The sequence below is a fragment of the Pituophis catenifer genome, unplaced genomic scaffold (genome assembly GCF_029215685.1).
Source record: "Pituophis catenifer annectens isolate HBS135680 unplaced genomic scaffold, rPitCat1.0.hap2 SCAF_8, whole genome shotgun sequence".
Lineage (NCBI taxonomy): Eukaryota > Metazoa > Chordata > Lepidosauria > Squamata > Colubridae > Pituophis > Pituophis catenifer.
Window position 1 is genome coordinate 10,076,432 of NW_027256888.1, and position 25,549 is coordinate 10,101,980.

At 43.2% G+C, this 25,549-nt stretch overlaps 1 protein-coding gene across 1 annotated transcript in view; it reads right to left on the reverse strand.

Moving 5' to 3' along the window:
- The window catches only part of PDGFRA (platelet derived growth factor receptor alpha), a 285,063-nt gene that overhangs the window by 211,574 nt on the left and 47,940 nt on the right, over nt 1–25,549 (reverse strand). The window lies entirely within an intron of this gene.

Genomic DNA, 25,549 nt, shown 5'->3' on the forward strand with positions numbered 1-25,549 from the left:
AGGAGAGGAGAGAGGAGGAGAGGAGAGGAGAGGAGAGGAGAGGAAAGGAGAAGAGAAGAGAAGAGAAGAGAAGAGAAGAGAAGAGAAGAGAAGAGAAGAGAAGAGAAGAGAAGAGAAGAGAAGAGAAGAGAAGAGAAGAGAAGAGAAGAGAAGATTTGAACACTGGGCCCTATCTAACAAAATGAAATTCAACATACAGTAGATAAAAATAAGGTATTACATTTAGGTAAGAAAAACCAACAGTATAGGTACAGGCTAGATGAAATCTGGCTTAATGCCAGTAATTGAGGAATCTTGAAGTCCTAGTGGACAATCACTTAAATAATAGCCAGCAGTGTTTGGCGGCAGCCAAAAAAATCCAATGCAATCCTAGGCTGCATTAACAGTGGGATAGAATCCAGATCACCTAAGTATTAGTAGTAGCATTTTATAGTGCCTTAGTAAGGCCACACCTGGAATCCTGCACCCAGTTCTGGTCATCACAATACAAAAAAAGTTGCTGAGATTCTAGAAAGAGTGCAGAGAAGAGCAGAAATTACTAGGAGTCTGGAGGCTAAACCGTCTGAAGAACCGTTGCAATAATTGGGTATGTCTAGTCTAATAAAAAGGACTGGGGAGACATGAGAGGACTGTTCCCATTTTTGAGGGGCTCCTACAACGACAAGAGGGGTCAAACTATTTTCCAAAACACTAAAAGGCAAGATGAGAAACAGTGGTTGGGAACTAACCAAGGAGAGAAGCAATGTAGAACTAAGCAGGAATTTCTTAACAGTGAGAGCAATTAACCAATGGAACAGAAGCTGTTGGTGCCCCATCACTGGAGACTTTCAAAAAGAGACTGGACAACCATTTGTCTGAAATGATATAGGATCCTCTGCTTGTGCAGGAGTTTGGACCAGAAGACCTCTGAGGTCCCTTCCATTATTATTCTATTCTCCTAAAAAGAAAACCACCTGAGATTCCTCCCTTCTGTTTCACAGGCAGATGTCACAGCCTGAGGGCCTGCAGTTAGCTTATTGACAAGATGGAGAAGAAAAGCATTCTCTCAACGAAACCCATTTGTGAGCCCAGACGGTGAGAACGGATATGCTGAAGTGGCGTCCGGCGTATTTAGATGTGCTTTTTCCTCAAATCAGTTCATCATGCTGGCAAATTGTCTACTTTCAGAAGAAATTTCCATCACCCTGGCCAACTGCAAAAGAAACTCGAGGTAGAGGGAGTATAAATATTTATTTTATTTGCTAACAGTTGCTAATTCTGTCCGATTCTTTCTTGCAGCTGCGTATCCTGGTCATCGGACAGACAGGTGAAGGAACCTTTGCTGCTTGATTGGAACATGTGTCAATTGCACTGGAAATATAATTTTCAGAGGTCACGGCTCATAGGAAGAAGTTAAAAACAAAATAATTAAGAACAAGAAATCAATATCAATTGTATATAGCTAGCATCTGCTATGGAAGAGGAGAAGAGAAATGCTATTGAAATTGATGATATCATTTATTATAGTATGATTGTTGGTCATAATAATACTTTATCATAGCATTATTTTTGAAGTTGCTGTATTCATATTGTCTTTTTTTAATCTACAGATCAAATTATTGGACTTAGCGTTATTTACATTAAACTTATATTTTACTTTCTCTATCTTTCCCTTCTCTAGAAAGGCCAAGGCTCTTAAAATTCCTAAACCACCAAAAACAGTGGTGGAATTCAAATTTTTTTACTACCGGTTCTGTGGGGATGGCTTGGTGGGCGTGGCAGGGGAAGGATACTGCAAAATCTCCACTCCCTTCCCACTCCAGGGGAAGGATGCTGCAAAATCCTCATTCCCTCCCCACTCCTGGGGGAAGGATATTGCAAAATCTCCATTCCCACCCCACTCTGGGGCCAGCCAGAGGTAGTATTTGTCGGTTCTCCGAACTACTCAAAATTTCCACTACCGGTTCTCCGAACTGCTCAAAATGTCCGCTACCAGAACCTGCTGAATAGCACTCCTGACCAAAACCCCAAGTTAAAAAGCAAATAAACGAATTCACATGAAATTTATTTATTTATTTATTTATTCATTTATTTATCAACAAGTACAAGGAAACAAGTAACAGTATAGACATAGACATGGACATGGACACATGAAAAAAAAATGGCACAAATAAAAGGATATAAATAGGCAAAACATAGCCATAAATACATTGAATGATTACATATAAATGGGGATGAAGAAGTTGTAGAAAAAATGCTTTTAAAAGGCTCTGACGATCCCAGCTAAGTTGCCTGATCGTCAGAGGCTTTTAAAAGCATTCTTTTACAACCTCTTCAGCTCTGACTGGATGGCGGGGAATGGAAGGATTTGTACTCCTTGCAGACGGTTGGTCATTTGCATTCTCTTTAGGGAGTCATTGAGGCCACCTGGAGGTGAATTGCAATGTGGTATATACAGTACAATGCAGTGAGCCACATGCAGATCTGTACATTGGGGAAACAAAACAACCACTTCATAAACACATGGTACAACATAGGAGAACAAACCCATCAGGACTAGATTCAGCAGTCCATCTGCACTTAAAAGACAAAGGCCACTCTTTTGAAGACAGCAAAGTCCACCTTTTGGACAGAGAGGACCGCTGGTCTGAAAGAGGGGTCAAAGAGGCCATCTATGTCAAAGTTGAACAGCCCTCTCTCAACAGAGGGGGAGGGATACAACATCATCTATCTGCAGTCTACAACACAATCAACAGTTCCAAAAAGGCTCCACATCCATTTGCACTACTCAGGTGACTGAGAATCTCCATAGACATTATATGCTAAAGGCACATGGAATGCTGTTACTTGCCTACCAAAAGGGATACCTATTTATCTACTTGCATTTACATGCTTTCAAACCGCTCGATGGGCAGGAGTTCTCACTATATGGGAAAGAAAGTAAAAAAATCCAAATTGAGCCATACAGAACCAATGCTACAAAAGAATGTGATTTTGAATTTTTATTAGGGATAATGGTATAAAAAAAAGATGAGGAAAAGGTGGTGGTGGGATTCCAGAATTCCAGAACTGGACAAATATGGCCATGAAGTTGCAATTTAGGCTCACATTGAAAATGGACACTGCAGACTGAGGGCAAATTTGTACTGGCCAGAGCAGTGGTGGGTTCCTCCCGGTTCAGTCCTGTTCTCACCGAGCTGGTAGTGGTAACTATATAATGCCACCGAACCAGTTCTGGGCCCCCCCATGCCCCCCCCCCACCTCCCGCGCTCCACCCCCATCCCCCGTGTTATTCTTATGTTTTATTTGGCCCCACCCCCAATCTATTGCTGCCTCCTGAGTCCCAGCTGATGGCTAGAGGAAAAAAAAACTGTTTAAACTCTTGCCGTGGGGTTTCAAAGGGCTGCCCTACAGCTGATCAGTGTTAAAAGAAAACAAATGAGTAGACCAGTGCCTGCAAAAATACACGAGTAGATCAGTGCCTGCAAAAATACACGAATAGACCAGTGCCTGCAAAAATACATGAGTAGATCAGTGCCTGCAAAAAAAAATGGGTAGATCGGTACAGCTCTGCAAGCAGTTAAAAGCCTGGTAGACCAGTATCTCTGCTAAATCCTAAATAATTGTCACATGACCATCAAGCCACGCCCACAGAACCGGTAGTAAAAAATTTTAGAACCCACCCCTGGGCCAAAGGTGTCAGGCCCTTAACAATGTCTGGGCAATGTACAATGTTATCTTCTCTTTTCCCACAGCCCGTATGACTATGACCTCCATGCATGATTTCCTGCTACGGGGTGAAAGTACTATATCTTCTCGCTTATGCCAATTTAATTTTAAGAGTCTTTACGAGTCACTGCCTAACTGGTCTGCTGAACACTACTTTCTTCTCAGTAGCCTCTTGGGGGAGGAAGCGGGGAGATTGAGTAAGGGCCGGGGCCTCTGAAGGAGGGGAAACGGGGCGACGCATTGCGCTTAAGGGAGAGCGGGCGGCGAGCAGGCGTAGGCCCCGGGGCTTCGGGGAATGGGTGATATTAAGGAAAAATATGGTATTAGTTCAATTTTTTTTCCCATCAGGGTCTGTGGGCGTGGCTTGGTGGGGGTCATGTGATTGAGTCGACGTGGCCAACTAGATGTCACTCACAGCAAGGTGCCACCCCTCAATCACATGACTCGCCCACCAAGCCTCACCCACAGAACTGGTAGGGAAAAAAATTGAATATGAGGACGCAGTTGTGGGGGCAATAAGCTGACTTTGTATAAATATACAAAAGGATGAAGGCTATTGCTTAGCACATTGTAAGCCGCCCTGAGTCTCCGGAGAAGGGCGGCATATAAATCAAATTAAATATATATATATATATATATATATATATATATATATATATATATATATATATATATATATATATCACTTCCTTCCTTCCTTCCTTCCTTCCTTCCTTCCTTCCTTCCTTCCTTCCCATCATGCACTGCTTCCTTATTTTTTTCAGTCACTTGAGATAGAAGGAAAGAAGTCACCGCATTTGTTCCATGAGAGTGTCAGTCTTTCCATTTTGGTACAGATACTACAGAGCCAAGCCAAGCTATCATCTCACAGAAAATTTGCAAGTGATATGTGAGTATGGCAAGTAACTTTGACCCCTTTCTACTTTTTGTTAAGACATGTTAGATGCGAGACCCAACTGATAAGACCAGATTGGGATGGATTTACGTAGATTTGCATACTTTTTGCTTTGTTTTGCACACATCAATTTAAATATCATTAACAGACATATGCCATCTTTAAAGAACAATGCTAAGAGAATGCCATACAGATTTATGAAGTAACATTTGCTATTCCTTTTCTATGGATTAAAAAAAAAACAATGGTCTCTCATGGGAGAAATCCACTTGAAACAATGCCTTAACATAAAAAAAAATTCACACACAAGGATCTGAATTTAAATATTTATAGGAAAATGACATCTGCGCTGTATCAGTAAAACATGGTATTTCATTCAGGTTTACAAAGGAAAGCCTCAGCTTGTTTCATTCAATTTTTTAGGGATCTTTCGAGGAGTTAATTTTTCTACTAATATGATTTAGACTTTTTTTTTTTGTTTTAGCTTCGTGGAAGAACAGCACTGAAAGAAGTCAAGGACTTTTGTCTATATTACATGGTATAAGATTACAGAAGGAACAGGAAAGGATGTGTATTTTAGACGTTGCAATCTGGTTTCTATCTGATGTATTTTTAGATGTTAATGCTAGTATACGCTCAATCAAAAATGTGATTGATACCTTAACCAACATTGTGAAAAAGAACCATATATACGTGCTCTGGCTAACTTGCAAAGCAGTGATTTGCACATAAGGCTAAGTCACAATTTAGAACAGGATTACCAACCTTTTAGAGCAGCGGTTCTCAACCCGGGGGTCGCGACCCCTTTGGGGGTCGAACGGCCATTTCACAGGGGTCGCCAAAGCTCTCTCTCGCCCCCCCACCACGCCTTCACTCACCCTCACCCTCTGTGAAGGGTGAGGGTGAGACCAGTCTTCGAATTTACGACTGTCCTCACATTTTACGTTTTTTGCCCTATCTTATACCATGGTGAAGAGAAGCAGTTGTGAAATGATTGACATGGCTGTTAAGAATGCTGCATGGGTATAAATGTGAGGATGGTCATAAGTGTGAGGACCAGTCAAAAGTCCGAGGACCTGTCAGAAATGACTTTTTTCAGCCCTCTGAGTAATCCCTATACACATAGCCATGGCCACCCCGGTCACATGACCAGCTAGCCATGCCCACCCAGTCACATGACCTCCAAGCCACGCCTACAAAATAAGCCACGCCCACAGAATCGGTAGTAAAAAAATTTAGAACCCACCCCTGGTTGGGGGTCACCACAACATGAGGAACTGTATTAAAGGGTCGCGGCATTAGGAAAGTTGAGAACCACTGTTTTAGAGTGTCGTTATTCAATACAGTACTGTCCGGTGGTTTAAAGATGATGGAGAAGGTCGGCACTCCAGCGGTTCGAGTCCCATCACTTGACTTCTGCCAACCTAGTAATTCAAAAGCATGCCACATCATCATCATCTTCTTTTAATGACCCATAATCCCTTGCAGGCTGGAGTCTGGGCAACTGAATGGAGCGTTTATTGGCCGGATGCCCTTCCTGTCGCCAATGCGGAGTTTCGTTTGGCAGATATATTCTCATTGTGCCCAGAGAGAGAAATATCTGCCTCTACCTAGGATCAAACTCACAGCCTCCTGATTGTGAGGTGAGAGCTCCACCTCTAGGCCACCGCACCACTCAAAAGCATGCTACATGCAAGTAGATAAACAGGTACCATTTCGGTGGGAAAAATAACGGTGCTTTGTATGAACCCAAACGGTGCCGGACATGCCGAAATGCAATGTCCGAATGCGAAGCAACATCGGTGGAGGGAAAAAGCCCCAGATGATGCTGCAGGATGCTGTTAGCCATTCTGAGAAAGGAATTAGTTGATCCCCTGGGTTGCACTTCTGGATAGTGCAAAAGCGTGAACCGAATGGACTAACAGTCTTAGGCAGCCAAGCAACTACAGGTAGTCCTCAAATTACGACCACATTGAGCCCCAAATTTATGTTGCTAAGTGAAACATTTGTTAAGAGTGTTTTGCACCATTTTATGACTTTTCTTGCTGCAGTTGTTAAGTGAATCGTTGCATTGGTTAAGTTAGCAACGTGACCTTGGAATGACGTTCTTTGGCATCCATCCCATCCTGTTCTGCCCCAGCTATGGACCACAAAGAACGCAGCACACACAAAGTCTATACAAGCCTTAGTTTACTAATTAAGGACTACTAATGAGCTTTCTTAGTAGTTGTTCAAACACAAGTACAGTTTAAATCAGTCTTTTCTGAACAAGGGCTGTTAATTTAACTTCATTAACAGCCGACAAGAATCCAAAGAATAATAACTCAATTCTGAGGCACAGTCTTTCAGATAACCGTAAGCTTACTGTGGTTGGCAGAATGCCCAGAAGCAATTTGCAGGAAAAATAACAAGAGAGAAGCAAGAGCCGATCAGACATTTCTGGAGTCAATACGCAAAGGAATATGAATGAAGTTGTTTTCTGCAAATTGCCTCAGTCGTCGTCATTCCTTAAATAGGCTAGGGAAGTGGCCAATTAGCCCCAAGCCTTACTCTCGAGGAGACCTCCTCCTGAGGAGCCATTCCTGCCTTTTGGCAGCTCTGCGCGCCCGTGCATTGAGAAGACGCTCCCCCTCTTCTTCCTCTTCATTTAAGGGAGCTTCTGGAGGTTTTGAAGGCCCTGGCTGAATCCCCGCCTCTGGCACCAAATCTTCTCCAGCCTCCTCATTGTCTGACTCAGGTGCCAGCTGCACAGGCTGCTGGCGAATCACCACATCAGCCTCCTCACTGTTGGAATCATCTACCAGGTTATTTTGCAATAACCTTCCCCTGGATTGGGGAGTGAATGGAGATTTTACAGTATCCTTCCCCTGGAGTGGGGTGGGAACGGAGATTTTACAGTATCCTTCCCCTGCCATGCCCACCAAGCCACGCCCACCAAGCCATCCCATACCATGCCATGCCCACCAAGCCACGCCCACAGAACCGGTAGAAAAAAAAATGAAACCCACCACTGGGTTAAGGTTAGAAACTGGGTGCCTGTGAATTCTAGTCCTGCCTTAGGCAATTAAACCAGCTTGGTGATCTTGGGTCAGCCACTTCCTCTCAATCCTATAAATAAGGCCATGGCAAACCAGCTCCCAAATTGTGCCAAGAGAACTGCCTTGCCCATGTCATCGCCAAGAGTCAAAAACTGGCACGAGGGCACAATAAATAAATCTGATTTGTTGATTATATAGTTAACCTAATGCAGGAATTTTCTATTGTAAAGGATGCTGTAAGATCCTTTAAATATGTTTTTCCTTTGTTTTTTCTACTTTTTCTAGTTCAAACATTGTCAGATATTAAAAAGAAACAATTACTGTTCATGGCAGGAGGTCTTGAAATACGTGGGTTGTTTAAAGAAAATTCGCGCTAGCATTACATTTTGTTTTTCAGCAAGCTACATAGAGCTAACCATGTTTCAAATGCCTTCTGCTTCCTGGCTTTTAAAGGTCATGACAGAGATGGCATCTTATCAGCCTGGAGAATTTCCCTTCGCCATGTGGATCTCCAGTAATGGCAGGGATCATGTGAGTTACACAGTTTGAATCAGTGGATCTAAAAGCTTTTCCTGCACACAGAACCCCTAAAAAGAAAGCGACAGATTTAATATGGGATTTTTGCAACCCAGAACTGATAATTCCTGTAAAAATAATGATGTGCCCACTGTCAGTCAGATGAGTTGAACAACTGAGAATAGAATAGAATAGAATAGAATAGAATAGAATAGAATAGAATAGAATAGAATAGAATAGAATAGAATAGAATAGAATTCTTTATTGGCCAAGTGTGATTGGACACACAAGGAATTTGTCTTGGTGCATACGCTCTTGGAGTACATAAAAGAAAAGATACATAATGTACAACACTTAATGATAGTCATAGGGAAACAGTCAATATAAATCTTAAGGATGCAAGCAACAAGGTTACAGTCATACAGTCATAAGTGGGAGGAAATGGGTGATAGGAACAATGAGAAGATTAATAGTAATGCAGACTTAGTGAATAGTTTGACAGTGTTGAGGGAATTATTTGTTTAGCAGAGTGATGGCGTTTTGGAAAAAAACTGTTCTTGTGTCTAGTTGTTCTGGTGTGCAGTGCTCTATAGCTTCGTTTTGAGGGTAGGAGTTGAAGCAATTTATGTCCAGGATACAAGGGATCTGTAAATATTTTCACAGCCCTCTTTTTGACACGTGCAATATACGGATCCTCAATGGAAGGCAGGTTGGTAGCCATTGTTTTTTCTGCAGTTCTAATTATCCTCCGAAGTCTGTGTCTGTCTTGTTGGGTTGCAGAACCGAACCAGACAGTTATAGAGGTGCAGAAGACAGACTCAATCCTTCCTCTGTAGAACTGGATCAGCAGCTCCTTGGGCAGTTTGAGCTTCACAGAAGGAGCATATTTGATATACAATACATCTATCAGGACTAGTTTATAGCTGATGGCAAAGTTGGCAAACAGGTAATGGAAGGTAGGACTACTGATAAATATTTATAAGGATTGTTATATTGTGTAGAAAGTTAGCTCCCAATCTCTCCTAGAAGAATGAAATATTTTGAGAAATATTAAAAAGGCAGAACATTATATTTCCCTAAAGGAGAAACATGCTCTTGGAAAGCAGTCCCCACTTATCTTAATAGCAGACTGGGCCAGCCTATCTACAAGACAAAAGACCTTCAGCTCCAGGGTGATGGGATTAAGATATAGCCCTTCAGGACATCATAGGACCATTTAGCAGAAGACACAGAGCTCACCACATTACACAATCTCCTAAAGTCATTACATCAGCAATCCAAACTTCAACCAATCTTAGCTCAGACAAAGGTGACCCCTACAGGGCCCCGTGGGAGTCTGACAACAGCCATTAGAATACATGTTCTTGCACAGGAACAGGAAGCTCAAGTGCAAAGCCCAGGAAAAGGTATAAAAGCCCCCCACTCTCAACTCCATGTGTTCAGGAGAACCATGTGCTTGGTGGTTCTGCTTCATCATTAAACCATCTTTCCTATCAGCCTCCATGTTTCCGGTGTTTTTCTCCCAGACTGGAACTGAACCAGATGGATATTTCTTCCAAAAATTGTATACTACTTACAGGTCTCTCTCTCTCTCAGCCCAACTCAACTCATAGGGTTGTTGTTATGAGTAAAATAAGAGGAGGAAGGTGGGTTGGCTATGTTTGCCCTCTTGAGTTATTTATAAAATAATAAAAGCTGGAAATAAATGAATGAATGGAATGAATGAATGAATAAATGAATGGAATGAATGAATGAATGGATGGAATGAATGAATTATTATTATTCATATTTCTATGCCGCCCACTCTCCAAGGACTCTGAGCGGCTTACATCAAAGACAGTATACTAAATAGCATATTGCCCCCAACAATCTGGGTCCTCATTTTACCCACCTCGGAAGGATGGAAGGCTGAGTCAACCTTGAGCCGGTGAGATTTGATCCGCTGATCTCCTGAACTAGCAGTCAGCTGAAGTAGCTGCAGTATTGCACCCTAACCACTGCGCCACCTTGGCTCAATGAATGAATGAATGAATGAATGAATGAATGAATGAATGAATGAATGAATGAATGAATATAGAAGGAAAAACACATATTTTCATAAAATTGGCAGCAATAATTTAGGTTTAATTTTGGCTGCTGTAACAATTAAAGCTGTACGGTTATTAATTAAAGGAACAAGGAACAGATATAGTTCCTGACTGAAGCTATTTAAAACACAATTGCTGAATTTTAGGAGTGATCGTATGGCTCTTAGAGCTAAGCTAAGTTTACAGGGAGAACTTTTGTGAGTGTACCTGAATACGTTTTCTTCCCTCATGTCTTTTGCCTTCCCCTCATGGCCTACACTAGAAATGTTGTGTGTTTTTCGAAAGCTTCTTCAAGTCCACATTTTGTTTTTGATCCCTTAACTTTTGGTTCCTTGCTGTTCATGTTCTGTGAGCTTGAACTATTGGAAGACACTTGCTCACTGATATTTTGAGAGCAGATGAACAGCAGGACGTTTGAGCGCACATTTTGCTGATGCTGATTGTTATAGTTAATAATCATAGTTTGCGATAGTTAACAATCTTCCAGGAAGTCTCAGTAGAATGGCATGCATTGCAGATACCGAATTTGTCACATCACGGTGTTTATTTTCTGCTTTAATCTTTGGTTGATTTACGCTCTGCCGTCTTTGCCACAACTGATATAAACGCCCAAGGAAAAGGTCTTTTAAAGAGATAGAGGTTTTCAGTTGGAACTTGTGACACAAATCAAAAGTGGCCTCATTTCTCTTGAGGGAGATTCTTCTTCTAAAAGACACCAGCAATTTATTTATTTATTTATTTATGTATGTATTTATGTAATTTCTATGTAATTTATATGCCGCCCTTCTCCCGAAGGACTCAGGGCGGCTTACAAGAACGAACAAAAAATTACATAAACATTGAAATCAATTTAAAATTAATTAAAATTATTTAAAATCACCCCTACGGATTCCGCCCATTTGGTGAAAAAGCCACGTCTTCAATTCGCGGCGGAAGGAGAGGAGGTCAGGGGCTGTCCTGAGGCTGGTGGGCAGCCCCTTCCAGAGGGTCGGCGCTCCTACAGAGAACGCTCTCCCCCTGGGGGCCGCCAGCCGACATTGTCTGGCTGACAGCACCCTGAGGAGGCCCGCTCTGTGTGAGCGCATCGGACGATGGGAGGATGACAGGAGATGATCCTGCAGGTACCCCGGGCCTAAGCCATTTAGACACATTCATGAAAACAATGCAGTAGAAATAACCTAGGGGTTATAACGAGGCCATAACAAACCGGGCCGTGTGAGCGATGGGCAAGCGTGCATGCGTGAAATTCCACTCGGATGAGCGGTGAGCCCTTGCACTCGCGTGCAAAGCTCTACTCGCACGAGTGGAGGGCAGGTGTACTTGCACGCACCGCTCCATTCATGCGAATGGAGTGGGCTCACATGCGAAGCTGCATTCACACAAACGAAACTTCGTGCGTAAGTGCAAGGGCCCACCGCTCGTGTGAGGGGAGCTTCACGTTAGAGCTCAAGCGCCCTCCGCTCAGGTGAGAAGCTCCATTCGCACTAGTGGAGGGCACTCGGACCAATGGAGCTGTGAACGCCAGTGGTGGGTTGCAGAGGTGGGTTTCAGCAGGTTCTGACCAGTTCTGGAGAACCGGTAGCGGAAATTTTGAATAGTTCGGAGAACCAGTAGTAAAAATTCTGACTGGCCCCATCCCTATCTATTCTCTGCCTCCCAAGTCCCAGCTAATCGGGAGGAAAGGGGGATTTTGCAGTAACTTTCCCCTGGATTCGGAAGGGAATGGAGATTTTACAGTATCCTTCCCTTGGAGTGGGGTGGGAATGGAGATTTTACAGTATCCTTCCTCTGCCACTCCCACTAAGCCATGCCACGCCCACCAAGCCATGCCCTCAGAACCAGTAGTAAAAAATTTTGAAACCCACCATTAGTGGGTTGCCCCCGGTTCGGACCGGTTCACAAGAACCGGTAGTAAAACTGGCGGGAGGCTCCGCCCACTGACCCGGACGTCATCATAGCTGATGTGCGCATGTGTGCACGCTCCTGATGTGAACCGGTAGTAAAGGTAAGTAGAACCCACCCCTGGTGCGTGCACTTGAGCCTGCCACTCACACGCCCGTAGTCCCTGCACCGGGCCAGACCGCCAAGGCAGAAAGGTTGGGGACCACTGAAACAGCCCATGACCATCGTTAGAATTTCATGCTTGGCAGTTCAGTAACTGTAATCCTTAACCCTGAGCTCTGGCTTTCGCACCGGAATATGTGCCTGCATGAAAAGTAAAACAAAATATTTGTGCCCTTTTGTTGTTACAAACACTTTTAAATATTGATAATGATTCTAACATCTGCTTAGTAAAATGCACCTGCGTGCTCAGAACGACTCTAAAATGAGGCTTTAAAAGAGATTTTTGTGGATCTCGAAGGGTTTCCATTGCCACGTAGATAAGAGGCTTTGATCGATCGTTTACTACCATGTGGACAGAACATGGCCACAGTTTCCATCCCAATTTCACCTGTCGGTGGAGCCTCTTTGTCCATATGACAAACAGCAATGCAGTAATCCTCGACTTAAGATGACAATTGAGCCCCACATTTCTGTTGCTAAGTGAAACATTTGTTAAGGGACTTTTTGCCCCCATTTTATGACCTTACTTGCCATTGTTGTGTTAGAAGAAATGTCCCGGGTGGGTTGCTCCCGGTTCTGTCCGGTTCTTTACAACCGGTAGTAAAAGGGTCAGGAGGCTCCGCCCACCCGCCCGGACGTCATAATTGACGATCTGCGCATGCGCAGAAGGACGCACGCACGAGCAAAGCAAGTGAACCAGTAGTAAAGGTAAGTAAAACCCACCCCTGATCTGGAACTGGAAACATGGAGAGTGCTTGAAAAGATGGTGGACAGGACCACATGGTTTTGAGGTCCTGGGCAAAAAAGCACATGGGTGAGAGAGAGGGGGGGAGATTTATACCCTCTGTTGGGCTTTGAATTTGAGCTTGTATTCTGATTGGTTGTCAGAGTCCTATGGGGACATGCATGGTTAACTTTGTAGGTTGTCTTTTGAGTCCCAAGCTTGGTTGAGCCTTGCTGGGTGATGCAATCTCCCCAGGTGCCATGTGGTGAGTTCTGTTGCTAGATGGGTAGAGGGCTAATCCTACTTTTGTTGGATCTTGGGTGAGGGCATTTGCTTATGAATAGACCTAGCTGTCTCTTTATCTCTTAAGTGTTGGCATCTGCTGTGGGCTATTGAGGAAGGTGGGGGCTGTTAAGAGTGAGTCTGCTTCCTGCCTAAAAAACATGTTTCTCCATTTCTCATCCAGGGAAATATAATATTCTGCCTTTTTAAATATTTCCTAGACTATTTCATTCTTCTAGGAGAGGGGTGGGTGCTAACTTCCTACAGTTGTTAACGAGAATCACTGACGTTGTTAAGTTAGTAAGTTGTTAAATGAATCTGGATTCCCCCTTGACTTTACTGGTCAGTGCTGATCATGTGTCCCCCTGGACACTTTAACCGTCATAAATATGAACTGGTTGCCATATGTCTGAATTTTGATCACATGACCATAAAGGATGCTGCAATGGTTGTAAGTATGAAAAACGGTTCTACGTCCCCTTTTTTCAGTGACGTTGTCACTTCGAATGTCACTAAGTGAACCATTGTAAGTCGATGTTGTGGCCCGTCAGTGGCCTGTGCAGCTAGTAGCTGATTCCGACAGCGAGGAGGCTGGTGTGGTGCTGCATCAGCAGCCTGTGCAGCTGGCACTCGAGTCGGACAGTGAGGAGGCTGGAGAAGATGTGGTGCCAGAGGCGGGGATTCAGCCAGGGCCTTCAGAACCTCCAGAAGCTTCCATGAGTGGAGAGGAAGAAGAGGAGGAGCCTCTTCTCGATGTACGGGCGTGCAGAGCTGCCAAAAGGCAGGAGTGGCTCCTCAGGAGGAGGTCTCCTCGAGAGTAAGGCTTGGGGCTAATTGGCCAGTCCCTTAGTCTATTTAAGGAAGGACGATGACTGAGGCAATTTGCAGGGCACAACTTCGTTCACTCTCCTTCGTGTCTTGATCTTAGTTCTCTTATCAGTTTCCTGCAAATTGTTTCTGGGCTTTCTGCCAACCCTAGTAAGATTACGATTATTTATTCTTTGGATTCTTGTAGGCTGTTAAGAAAGTTAATTAACAGCCTTTGTTTGAAAAAGACTGATTTAATTTAGTAAACTAAGGTTTGTACAGACTTTGTGGGTGCTGCGTTCTTTGGGGTCCGTAGCTGGGGCAGAACAGTCGAGGACTATCTGTATTGGACAAGGAAGGTCTCAGTTAATCAAGCAATGGCTTTAGATAGGAGATGTTTATTGTGGAAACGCTTGTTCATTCCTGAAGAATAGAAGAAGTTGGTGATTGAGGCAGAACCACTACTGGCTAGGAAAGTTCACACAAAAAGTTAGCCTATGGTGCTTCCAGATGAAACTTCCGTTATCCAACCGGCATACCTTATTTCTGGGGTTCCATGCCGGAAGGGAAAACTACACAGGTAATTTGCTCAGGGAGTTCCTTCTGAGCTTCCTGCTTTGGCGATCGTAGCAATCACATCACATAGTCTGACTTGAGCTCCCAAAACGACACAGCCTCAGGAAATGCGATCACATAGTGATTTCAGACATCAATACATTAGAGAGGGTCCAGAGATATTTTACAAAGAAGAGTACTCAAATCTTCCGCTCGAAATAAAATCCCCGATCCCACCAGGCTTGAAATTTTAAGTCTGGATAGCCTCAAACTACACCGTCGACGTTCCGACCTAAACTTAGTTCATAAGATTATTTACCAAAACGTCCTACCTGTAAATGAGTACTTTAATTTCAACCGTAATAACACAAGGACTATCAATAGATTCAAACTCAATGTAATTCGCTCTCATCTTGATTGTAGGAAATATGGCTTCTGCAATGTCTGGAACACTCTACCTGATCCTGTTGTTAGTCTCGCTAATCCCCATACCTTTTTCCTTAAACTGTCTCCCGTGGACTTTTCATGTTTCTTAAGAGGTCCCTCAGGGGGCGTGCATAAGTGCACCAGCGTGCCTACCGTCCCTGTCCTACTGTCCCCATTTATATGTACTCATTCTATGTGTTTATGGCTACGCTTTGCCTATTTATATCCTTTTATTTGTGCCATTTTTTTTTCATGCGTCCATGCCTATGTCTATACTGTTACTTGTTTCCTTGAGCTTGTTGACAAATAAATAAATGAATTTATGTGAATTCGTTTATTTGCTTTTTAACTTGGGGCTTTGGTCAGGAGTGCTACTCAGCAGGTTCTGACAGGTTCTGATAGCGGACATTTTGAGTTGTTCGGAGAACCGGTAGTGGAAATTTTGAGTAGTTCGGAGAACTGGCAAATACTACCTCTGGCTGGCCCCAGAGTGGGGTGGGAATGGAGATTTTGCAGTTTGCTTCTACCAGGAGTGGGGAGGGAATGGGGATTTTGCAGTATCCTTCCCCTGGAGTGGGGTGGGAATGGAGATTTTGCAGTATCCTTCCCCCAGGAGTGGGGAGGGAATGGGGATTTTGCAGCATCCTTCCCTGGGAGTGGGTTAGGAATGGAGATTTTGCAATATCCTTTCTCCAAGAGTGGGGAGGGAATGGGGATTTTGCAGTATCCTTCCCCTGGAGTGGGGAGGGAATGGAGATTTTGCAGTTTGCTTCTACCAGGAGTGGGGTGGGAATGGAGATTTTGCAATATCCTTTCCAGGAAATGGGGAAGGAATGGGGATTTTGCAGTATCATTCCCTTGGAGTGGGGTGGGAATGGAGATTTTGCAATATCCTTCCCCCTGAAGTGGGGAAGGAATGGAGATTTTGCAGTATCCTTCCTCTGCCACACCCACCAAGCCACACCCACAGAACCGGTAGTAAAAAAATGTGAATTCCACCACTGGCATTGGTGGTTTAGGAATTTTAAGAGCCTTGGCCTTTCTAGAGAAAGGAAAGATAGAGAAAGTAAAATATAAGTTTAATGTAAATAACGCTAAGTCCAATAATTTGATCTGTAGATTAAAAAAAGACAAATAAAATAAAATTAAATTAAATTAAATTAAATTAAATTAAATTAAATTATTAAATTAAATTAATTGATAGATAGATAGATAGATAGATAGATAGATAGATAGATAGATAGATAGATAGATAAATAAATAAATAAATAAATAAATAAATAAATAAATAAATAAATAAATAAATAAATAAATAGCGGATAATCTTGAAAACCTTTACAAGTAGAAGGAGGAGAGAGCCTGGTCTTTTCCTTTGCTTTATTTACTTTACTTACAGATTAACAGAGTTGGAAGGGATCTTGTAGGTCATCTAGTCCAACCCCCCTCCCCCACTCAAGCAGGAGACCTGACACCATTTCTGACAGATGGCAGTCCAATCTCTTCTTGAAAGGCTTCCAGTGATGAAGCTCCCACACCTTCCGAAGGCAACTTGGTAGATCGTTCTCACTTGTCAGAAAATTCCTCTTTATTTTTAGGTTGAATTTCTCCTGGATCAGTTTCTTTGTTATTCCTTGTCTGGCCTTCGGGTGCTTTGGAAAATAGCTTAGTGATAGCTTAGTTTAGTGAAGAGAAGGGCGGTTCGATCTACGCATAGGGCAGAAAGTAACAATAGCAACTGAATAATAAAACGCCACGAAGAAAAGAACTGGCAGAGCAAAGCAGCCATCTGCAGACGGATCCATGCTGGACCGGGATCTGTTCCCACAGACAGAACTGGGACATAACTTTCAGCTGTGCTCCCTTCCAATCTGTTCAAGCCCGCAGGTACAAAGAGATATCTAAATCCATCCGTATATTCCTTTATTTATTATCAAATGTACAGGGCCGCCCACTTCACGAGAGGTGACTCTGGGTGACGTACAACAATCCAACAAAATTGCCTGAAACCATCATAGAATAACTATTAAAAGACCTTCAAACCCATTAAAAAATAAAAAAAGGAGAACCAAAACAGGAAAAGAAATAACAACGTCCCCCCCCACCCCCAAAAAATCTACTGGATCTGTTGGAACAGAGAGACGAAATTGGGAAGAAATCTCAACTATAACAATCCAAAGGGAGGGGTCCTCAGACTTTTTAAACAGGGGGCCAATTCACGGTCCCTCAGACCGTTGGGGGGGGCAAGACCGGCTGGGTGGGCGTGGCTAGGTCATGTGACTAGGTGGGCGTGGCCCATTTAACAGTCCGTTAAACAATGCACACAAATTAAACTTTAATTTGTTTTGCTGCTGGGGGTGTTTTATTTGCTTTTGTTTGCATGTTGCTCTTTTGGTTGACTTTCCTTCTTGCTAGATCATTTTTTTCAGTTGTTTAGGAGTCTAGTGAGAAAAGTCAGTTTTGCAGCAATTCTTCTCAGCCCCAAGGAGCTTCAGAAATATATATATATATGTTTTCTCAGGTTTTCGCGGGTGTTTGTATGTAGGTCTTTGGTTATTCGGGTCTTCTCCCACGTAAAATTGAAGGTTTCTTGGCGACGTTTCGACGAAGTCTGCAATCTCACATTGCTCCTGGAAGCACGAAGCCGAGAACACCAGCCTGAAGATGACGAATGAGACTTCGTCGAAACGTCGCCAAGAAACCTTCAATTTTACGTGGGAGAAGACCCGAATAACCAAAGACATATATATATATATATATATATATATATATATATATATATATATATATATATATATATATATATATATATATATATAATTTCTCTCTCCCTCTTTCTGTCTCTCCCTCTTTCTCTCTTTCTTTCATTCTGTCTCTCTCTCTTTCTGTCTCTCCCTTTTTCTGTCTCTCTCTCTCTCTTTCTGTCTCTCCCTTTCTCTTTCTCTTTCTCTCTCTTTCTCTCTCTCTTTCTGTCTCTCCCTTTCTCTTTCTCTTTCTGTCTCTCCCTCTTTCTCTCTCTTTCTCTTTCTCTCTATTTCTGTCTCTCCCTCTTTTTTTTCTCTCTCTCTCTTTCTGTCTCTCCCTCTTTCTCTTTCTCTCTTTCTCTCTTTCTCTTTCTCTCTTTCAGTCTCTCTCTCTCTCTTTCTCTCTCTCCCTCTCTTTCTGTCTCCCTCTCTCTCCCTCTCTCTCTCTTTCTGTGTCTACCTATCTCTCTCTATCTATCTTCTGGAGGTGGGGGAGGTGAAAAACAGGCTATTTTCGCCCCATTTTTGGCCTCCTGTGCCATCTGTGCGCCCCGTTTTTCACCTCACCTGCCTCCGGAACATCTCTGGAGACCAAAATTGTTGGCCTTACCTTTCAGTTCCAGCCCGCGGGGCTAGCGAAGGTAAGTCCTGCGCTCGGCCGAAGGGTGGGCGGGGCAGCCTTGTGGTCCTCCACAGGCCGGATTAATGGTTTCGGTGGGCCACAGGCGGCCCACAGACTGTAGTTTGAGGACCTATGGTGTAAGGCTTTAAAAATGTCAACATCAACATGTTGAATTGGACCTGGAAACAAAATGGCAACCGATGCAGCTCACCTAACAGAGGTGTAATATGCACTTTGCCCCACATAACTGCTCGTGCCGCTATATAGGCAGTCCTCAACTTACACGGTTCATTTAGTGACTGTTCTAAGTTACGGCACCTAAAAAAGTGACTTATCACCATTTTTCACACGTACGACCATTGCAGCATTCCTATGGTCCCGTGGTCAAAATTCAGATGCTTGGCAACTGACTCACAGTTACGACAGTTGCAATGTCCTGGGCTCACATGATTCCCTCCTGACAAGCCAAGTCAAAGCCAGATTTGCTTAACAACTTGAGTGTTACTAACTTAAGAACTGTTGTGATTCACTTAACAATGGTGGCAAGAAAGGTCATAAAATGGGGCAAAATTCACTGGACAAATGTCTCATTTAGCAACAGAAATTTTGGCTCAATTGTGGTCATAGGTCTAGGATCACCTGTATTCTGCACTAGCTGAAATTTCCGGATGTCCTTTGGAGGTAGCTCCATATAGACTGCATTGCAGTACAGACAGGAGTGGGATTCAGCCGGTTCGGATTGGTTTGGCGAACCGGTTTGGCCAGTGGCTAGCAGCTAGGCCCACCCACCTGCCCCTGCTCTATCCTGTCCTATATTTCCTTCTTTCTGGCTCAGCTAATTAGCGTGATACAGCTGATTTCTGCGCCTACGTTGTCCTACTTACCAGGGCTGCCTTAGAAGATAAGCAGCTGAGCTTCAAATTGTTGTATTTTGAACATTGTTGTGCAAGTGTTAGGCATGCGTGCGTGCGAACCCCGCATGTGCGCGGAAAGTGCACGCTCGCACAACCAGTTGTTAAACCACCACTGAGTACAAGTATTCCTCAACTTGCGACCACGATTGAGCCTCAAATTTCTGTTGCTAAGGGAGACATTTGTTAACTGGATGTTGTCCCATTTTACGACTTTTCTGGCCACAGTTGTTAAGTGAATCCCTGCTGTTGTTAAGTTAGGAACATGGTTGTGAAGTGAATCTGGCTTCCCCTTTGACTTGGCTTGTCAGAAGGTCGCAAAAGGGAATCACATGACCCCCCCGGGACACTGTAACCGTCATAATTGTGAACCAGTGGCCAAGTGGCTGGATTTTGATCACATGACCACGGTGAGGCCTAGAACCGGAAGGCTCCAAAATGTTCTGATCTCAGTCCTTTTCGTTGCATGAGGTAATAAAAACAACATCAATTGAAGTCAGCATGTTATTTAATCCCCTGGGGAAAAAAAAAAACATTTCTACAAAACCACCAAGTTTAGGGCTGGATAGGAAGTCGGTGTGGTGAATCATGTATTTCATCTACTCATAGCTCACAGCAGCAGGTGAGAAGTAAACAGAAAGACAAGTGTTTAAAATATATTCCAAACTTCCTCAGCTTTTCTGTACCTGTACATGTAAAATGCATGTCTGAAGTCTATAAATGTAGGGGATGTAGGCCAAATATGGAAAGGTTCCAGTTAGGAAGAATTAGAGCTTGACCATTTTTTTTTTAAATGAAAGGAAATATTCCTGATTGTTTATATTTTCAGGATATGCACGTTGCAAATCAATTTTAAGAACTATATGATCTGGCTCTATCCCAAGCAGGGTTAATTGTGCATTAAATCCAGGTCTGGGTTCTACTTATCTTTACTATCGGTTTGCAATGGGAGCATGCCAGGGGTGGGTTCTACTTACCTTTACTACCAGTTTGCAACTGGAGTGTGCCAGGGGTGGGTTCTACTTACCTTTAATATCGGTTTGCAACGGGAGCATGCCAGGGGTGGGTTCTACTTACCTTTACTACCGGTTTGCAACGGGAGCATGCCAGGGGTGGGTTCTACTTACCTTTACTACCAGTTTGCAATGGGAGCATGCCAGGGGTGGGTTCTACTTACCTTTACTACCGGTTTGCAATGGGAGCGTGCCAGGAGTGGATTCTACTTACCTTTACTACCGGTTTGCAACGGTAGCGTGCCAGGGGTGGGTTCTACTTACCTTTACTACCAGTTTGCAACGGGAGCGTGCCAGGGGTGGGTTCTACTTACCTTTACTACCGGTTTGCAATGGGAGCGTGCCAGGGGTGAGTTCTACTTACCTTTACTACCAGTTTGCAATGGGAGCATGCCAGGGGTGGGTTCTACTTACCTTTACTACCGGTTTGCAATGGGAGCGTGCCAGGGGTGGGTTCTACTTACCTTTACTACTGGTTTGCAATGGGAGCATGCCAGGGGTGAGTTCTACTTACCTTTACTACCGGTTTGCAATGGGAGCGTGCCAGGGGTGAGTTCTACTTACCTTTACTACCGGTTTGCAGCAGGGCCACTCGCGTGCTCTTCTGCGCATGCGTTTTGATGACGTTGGGGTCGATGGGCGGAGCCTCCTGCCAGTTTTACTACCGGTTCTATAGAACCAGTGCGAACCGGGGGACACCCATCACTGGAGTGTGCGCAGAGCGTGTGCAGATCGTCAATTATGACATCCGGGCGGGTGGGCGGAGTTTCCCGCCGCTTTTACTACCAGTTCTAAAGAACTGGACAGAACCGGGAGCAACCCACCACTGATTAAATCTGGAAAAAAAATAAACCAATAGTACTGCTGTTAATTAAATCTAATTTGACCCACTGATGTATCACCATTTGCAAACTGTTCCTTCCAGATGCAGAAAGGGTAGAACAAGAAGCAGTGGGTGGAAACTAGTGGTGGGTTGCCCCTGGTTCGGACCGGTTTGCAAGAACCGGTAGTAAAACCGGCGGGAGCTCCGCCAACCGCCCCGGATGTCGTCATCGGCGATCTGCACATGCGCAGATCCTGTTGTGAACCCGGTAGTAAAGGTAAGTAGAACCCACCCCTGGTGGAAACTAATCAAGGAGAGAAGCATGTTAGAACTAAGGAGAAATTTCCTGACAGTTAGAACAATTAATCAGTGGGACCACTTGCCTCCAGAAGTTGTAAATGTTCCAACTCTGGAAATTTTTAAGAAGTTGGATAACCGTTTGTCCTGAAGTATTTCCTGCCTAAGCAGGGGGTTGGACTAGAAAACCTCCAAGGTCCCTTCCAAGTCTGTTATTCTATTCTATTCTATTCTATTCTATTCTATTCTATTCTATTCTATTCTATTCTATTCTATTCTATTCTATTCTATTCTACCCTACCCTACCCTACCCTACCCTACCCTACCCTACCCTACCCTACCCTACCCTACTCTATTCTATTCTATTCTATTCTATTCTATTCTATTCTATTCTATTCTATTCTATTCTATTCTATATAGATAGAGAAGATCAGTGACTTTAGATGAGATTCCAATGCATACAAGCTGAGTAGATAGGAAATCTCGACGACATCTCCAACATCTGGAGAGCTACAGGTTTTCTAGCCGTCTCTTAAATACATAGGATACCAGAGGGGCACTGGGCTCATTCTTAAGCCTATCTCCCACGTTTTTCTTAGGGTTGCCAGGTCTGCTTCCAAAAAATAGCGGACAAGCGGGGAGGGGAGGGGGGGTGTTAAGTAGTAAAAAAATTTTAAAAAATTACAATTAAATTATATATTTTCTTACAAACATTTTAACACGTATTAAAATAATCACTTCAAAACTTTATTTAAAATTCAAAACATCAAATATATTATAATAATATGTAAAATATTACATTACATTTTACTTTGCTGTCGTGTGTATTTTTTATTTGACTGCGCAGCTTTGATCAATTCTTTGTGTTTAAGGAATATTTCTTTAATTTCAGTACAACATTGAGAAATATTAAAAAATATACAAAGTTCACTTTAAACAGATACAAGCAGTCGGTTACGTTCGTCAGTCCACAAATTTCCCATGACGTTGAAAATTCGTTCAATGTTTGCATTTGATACCGGAATTGATGCACAATACTGGAACAGTTTCAGTAAACTCGGAGCTGGCTCTTTCTTGAAAAAGTACGTCCACTTATCAAGGGATGAATCGCCCTGCAGATGAACATAAACTTCTTCTAAGGCAGAAATTTCATCGAAGAGAGTGTTGGGTGGAAGTTCTTCTCGCCATGGTGATAATAACCAGATGTTCGTCATTTCTTCTAAAGTTGGAGGATTATTGCGATCAATTAGCTTGAAACAACTTAGCGTCTCATATACTGAATCGGTGAAATTATACCACTTTTCTAGGTACGCAATGGCTCTTTGATACACGTTGATGGCTTCTTTCTTGAACTTTTGCACGGCATTCTCAGGCAAATGTTTTTTACGTAAGGCAAATAAAACTTTCATTCCAAAAAATTGCTCATTGTATTTTTTTTGCAAAGAATCACGCAGCTTACACATGATAATGTGAAGATCACATGCAAGAATTTTCTTGCTTTCCAGCTTCAGTAGGGTGTCTTGCATTATTAACATGAAGAAGTGCGTGAAATATAAATACAATTCTGAAATTGTTGGTTCATCGTCCTTTGCGAGTTCATTTTCCTGTTCCGAAATAAGGTTCCAGATAACCTTATGGCACTCATCAGATCCAAGAGAAATAATTTTAGAGGTTCCAGTTTAAAAGAAGTCTTTTGACCTCTTTAAACAAACTTAACCAACGTGTTGGAACATGGCGCAAAACGTCATGGAATTCTGACTCGCAAAACTCAAAAAATGATTTCAACCCTTCTCGTTTCTTCGCAGAATTCGAAAATTCGGCAAAAACCTTCAGCACTACATTTTCGATATCAAAAGATAACTGCTTTAATGCATTTTTTTTACGCTGTTGTGTAAAATGTGATTATTGCAATGAGCATTCGATCTTTGTCTCATTCTAATTTATGAAAAAAAAGACAGAACACGATTCTCCTATCCTTATTCTCTTAGACTGTACAGCTTTAGATTACGTACCATTTCATCATAAAGCTTTTGAATAAAAAAAAAATGTCCACTATTTTGTGAAAAAAAATAGTGAACATAATGTGAAAAAAGTGGACTGTCCGCTCAAATAGTGGACACCTGGCAACCCTACTCACTGTCTGACTCGAGTGCCAGCTGCACAGGCTGCTGGTGCAGCACCACACCAGCCTCCTCGCTGTCGGAATCAGCTACTAGCTGCACAGGCCACTGATGGGCCACACCATTGACTTACAATGGTTCATTTAGTGACCGTTCGAAGTGACAACGTCACTGAAAAAAGGGGACGTAGAACCATTTTTCACACTTACGACCATTGCAGCATCCTTTATGGTCATGTGATCAAAATTCGGACATATGACAACCAGTTCGTATTTATGACGGTTAAAGTGTCCAGGGGGCACATGATCAGCACTGACTAGTAAAGTCAAGGGGGAATCCAGATTCACTTAACAACCTTGTTACTAACTTAACAACATCAGTGATTTTCTTAACAAAATCAGTGATTTTCTTAGTGGACACCTGGCAACCCTATGCATGGTGGGCCCAGTAGGCCTGTTTTTCACCCTCCCCAGGCTCCAGAGACTTTCTAGGAGCCTGGGGAGAACAAAAACGGCCTTCCCCACCCACCCCGGAGGCCCTCTGGAGGCGGGAAACAGCCCATTTCCCAACTTCCGGCAGGACCGGAAGGCCCAAAAATCTGCTGGCCAGCGCACGCATGCGCGCTGGAGCTGAGCTACGGCAATGCTCGCATGCCCACTGATATGGCTCCGTGTGACACCTGTGGCACCCGTGCCATAGGTTCACCATCACGGTCCTAGACCCACCAGCTAAAACTCCTTGACCAATGGGGTCTTGGATGCTCCTTCTTAAAATGGAAACATTTGCTGGTTATGCGCAAGTAACTGACTGAACCACAATGTGGTTTGATTGATTTCAATTTAGCATGTCAAGAGAACAGAGCTGGTGTAGTTTACAATGTGTGGTATGAAAACAGCCACAACTTTAGTCAGTAAACCATATTTAAAGCAAATGTGGGATTTGTGCATCTAGTCATTTAGAGAAGTTTTCTATTCTTATATTTTTTTTAAAAAAAGTCTACGAAGTAAAATATATAGAAGAGATTTCCCAGTACTGGGTAGTTTGGGTTTAAAATTTATTGAATGATATACTGCTTGATAAGCATGAAAAACTCCAAATTGCAAAGATTAGCGCAACCTGGTTGTTTAAATCCTGCACGAGTCTGTAGCGATTCTCAGTTATCCAAGTCGTGATTGTCCCAAAGGTGCTTTTTCAGGAGGCAACTGGCTTTTCTTGTTTTTTCTTTGAAGACGTTTCGCTTCTCATCTAAGAAGCTTCTTCAGATCTGACTGGATGGTGGGCAGGGGTGAAATCCAGCAGGTTCTGAAAGGTTCTGGAGAACCGGTAGCGGAAATTTTGAGGAGTTCGGAGAACCGGTAGCGGAAATTTTGAGGAGTTTGGAGAACCGGTAGTGGAAATTTTGAGTAGTTCGGAGAACCGGTAGCGGAAATTTTGAGGAGTTTGGAGAACCGGTAGTGGAAATTTTGAGTAGTTCGGAGAACCGGTAGCGGAAATTTTGAGGAGTTTGGAGAACCGGTAGCGGAAATTTTGAGGAGTTTGGAGAACCGGTAGTGGAAATTTTGAGTAGTTCGGAGAACCGGTAGCGGAAATTTTGAGGAGTTTGGAGAACCGGTAGTGGAAATTTTGAGTAGTTCGGAGAACCGGTAGCGGAAATTTTGAGGAGTTTGGAGAACCGGTAGTGGAAATTTTGAGGAGTTTGGAGAACCGGTAGCGGAAATTTTGAGGAGTTTGGAGAACCGGTAGTGGAAATTTTGAGGAGTTTGGAGAACCGGTAGCGGAAATTTTGAGGAGTTTGGAGAACCGGTAGTGGAAATTTTGAGGAGTTTGGAGAACCGGTAGTGGAAATTTTGAGTAGTTTGGAGAACCGGTAGCGGAAATTTTGAGGAGTTTGGAGAACCGGTAGTGGAAATTTTGAGTAGT